Genomic DNA, 2511 nt, shown 5'->3' with positions numbered 1-2511 from the left:
CTCTTTCAAACTCGAGTCCACGGATGTCTTAGACCGCGAAACACGCTGGTGGGAACGGGGTGTTAAAGAGGCAATATATGAAAGAATGTACAACCCCACCCTCAACAGGGAAGGGGGGCTACGGGTCGATCTTTCCGGCACTTGGGATTTGGCACTCCCAGCCCCGAGGACAGACAACACTTAAGCTCCTGTCCTGTATAACAGGAGCTTTCAGACTAATTTGCATCATCTTGTCTTGACTTGTCTGACTTTTGTTCCTTTTTCGACTTCCAAAAATTTGTCTTCACTTTATTTGCATATCAATCAACAGGTTGTGTATATAAACCTGCTTTCCCCTCTGGTCTCTCAGTCACTGACGAAAGCTAGTGGATACTAGCTGAAACGTCTGACGTTTTCAAAATCATATCCAGTTGCTTGAGTAACTGTTTTTTTTGGAATATCCGGTATACTATTATACATTTCTAATGTTAGAAATTCCTGCAAAAATATTTGGGTGCACCAGTGCACCCACAGAAAAAAACAATTAGGTGCACAGCTCCAATTTTGGGTGCACTAAGTTATAACCGCAGTATATTTACTTGTTTTAAGCTAGCTAGAATGCATAGTAGTGTTAAGGCCATGCCAATTTCATTCATTGTTTCTCGGCTTTCGAAAAATAGCTTCAGCTAGAAAAATATAATGAAAACAAGACCTAAGTCTTTTGTTTATGTTTTAGTCCACTCTTTTTGTTAGTAAATACAGTCAAATTCAAGTTTTCCTCCTTGCCCTTTTACGATATCTGCCAGTTCCATCTATCATTGAATTGGTTTGGTTATAAGTTCAAATTCATTGTTCAAGAATAAATTCAACAACCAACAAATTAAATTGGAGTTTTAAAAGTTATTGTTGAGTAAATATTTCTTACTAACTGTTGATTCAATTATTTTCCTGAGAAGTTCTCAGCTTAAACAGTTCTCTAGAATTTTGTTACGCTGCACAGTTTGTGATTCTCTAGATGTGATTTTATTGAAGTTATTACTCTCCAAGCAGAGGTTAGTGAGGAAGATGTTGATCCTTCTGTAAGAAACAGGAGGAGCCAGTAAAAACCCTTCTGGTCCCGGGCCTGGGTTCGAACCCACCACCTCCTGGGCACCACCTCCTGAGCTTCATAACCAGACGCTCTCACCTCTCCGCTAAAAGGTCTAGACCCGTTGGCCGTTGGTAGCACCTATAAACCCCCACTGTTACACTTCTATTACATGCCCCCCCCCACCTCTTGTTGCTACCCCACCAACTGAAGTTAGATGATTTCTTGGAATATGTATACTAGTATGCCAGTAGTTACTGCAACAACAATTAAATATTTTCACTGCTTTTACATCGTATTGTAATCTGTTTTAGGACCTTCTATAGCCTTTTTCAGGCCATAGGGGCAGTGGGTTGTTAGTAGTAGTATTAATTCTAGTCGTTTCAACTTTAATGGCCGCCAAACAGAACTAATATAACATACATATAACTTATGTTGTTAATATGCTTTAACACAAACAATACTGATGCATAGTAATGCGTTTTTACAGTAGGAATCAGTAACAATCATACTAAAGTGCTGGCAGAAATAAGATATATAATATATATAATACTATATAATAATATATAATAATATATCAAATAAACTAGAAAGGCCGACATCTCCTTTGGAGCAAATGTAGCATGACTTCACCACGTTTCACGACGTGGCAGGGAAAGAAGGAGAAATACAAGGGAAAACAATGCTTTATATTGATATAAATATAGTATGAAGTGACATATAACTAAGAATGCAACAGTTGGATAGCTATTCCCTACATTATTGGTTAGGATTTATTTGCATAATACTGTTGATTTTCAAGATTTAAAAAAAGCGTTTATGTCACGAATTCCAGTGCTTGAGAAAGAAAGTTTTACATCTCTACCCCAAAACGCTTGAATGCAGTTCAATACTGTCAACATGGTATGACTATGTGCAGATGTTAAAGCTATATTATGTAGAATTTTTGACTATTTTAGAAATCTTTCTTTTACACATTTTCTTGCGCTTTACACCTACCTGACTTCATGATGACATTTGGGGATTAACATATCAACGTCGTTTCGCCGCAAATACGCGTTGGAAAACTGCGCACTCTGCAGCGCTAGCGCGGATCGCGGCCATGTTTGTTTACATCCGACCGCGTCCGAGCATTCCCGAATCCAGCCGAACCGCAGGTCACCGTAGAACACGTTATTCTCTAAAATACGGCATATACCGGGTCACGATTTGACAACTGTCAATAGTGCAACAAAAACACCTTAGACATACGTAACGTTTATACTTTTTCATATCTACAGGATTTGCCTAGTACAACAATGTAGATATTTCGTGCATTACAAAATGACACCGATCGTTATGGCCTTCCAAACATTAGCATTTTTGGTCAGTTTATCTGTGCTTATCTTTTTTTACTGGCCAACTGGATCCCATTAGCTAATACCACAGTGTGATAGCCCACATCT

This window comes from Branchiostoma belcheri, unplaced genomic scaffold, assembly GCF_001625305.1.
Source record: "Branchiostoma belcheri isolate BF01 breed outbred unplaced genomic scaffold, Haploidv18h27 scaffold253, whole genome shotgun sequence".
NCBI classification, from domain to species: domain Eukaryota; kingdom Metazoa; phylum Chordata; class Leptocardii; order Amphioxiformes; family Branchiostomatidae; genus Branchiostoma; species Branchiostoma belcheri.
This window is presented reverse-complemented; position numbering follows the sequence as displayed.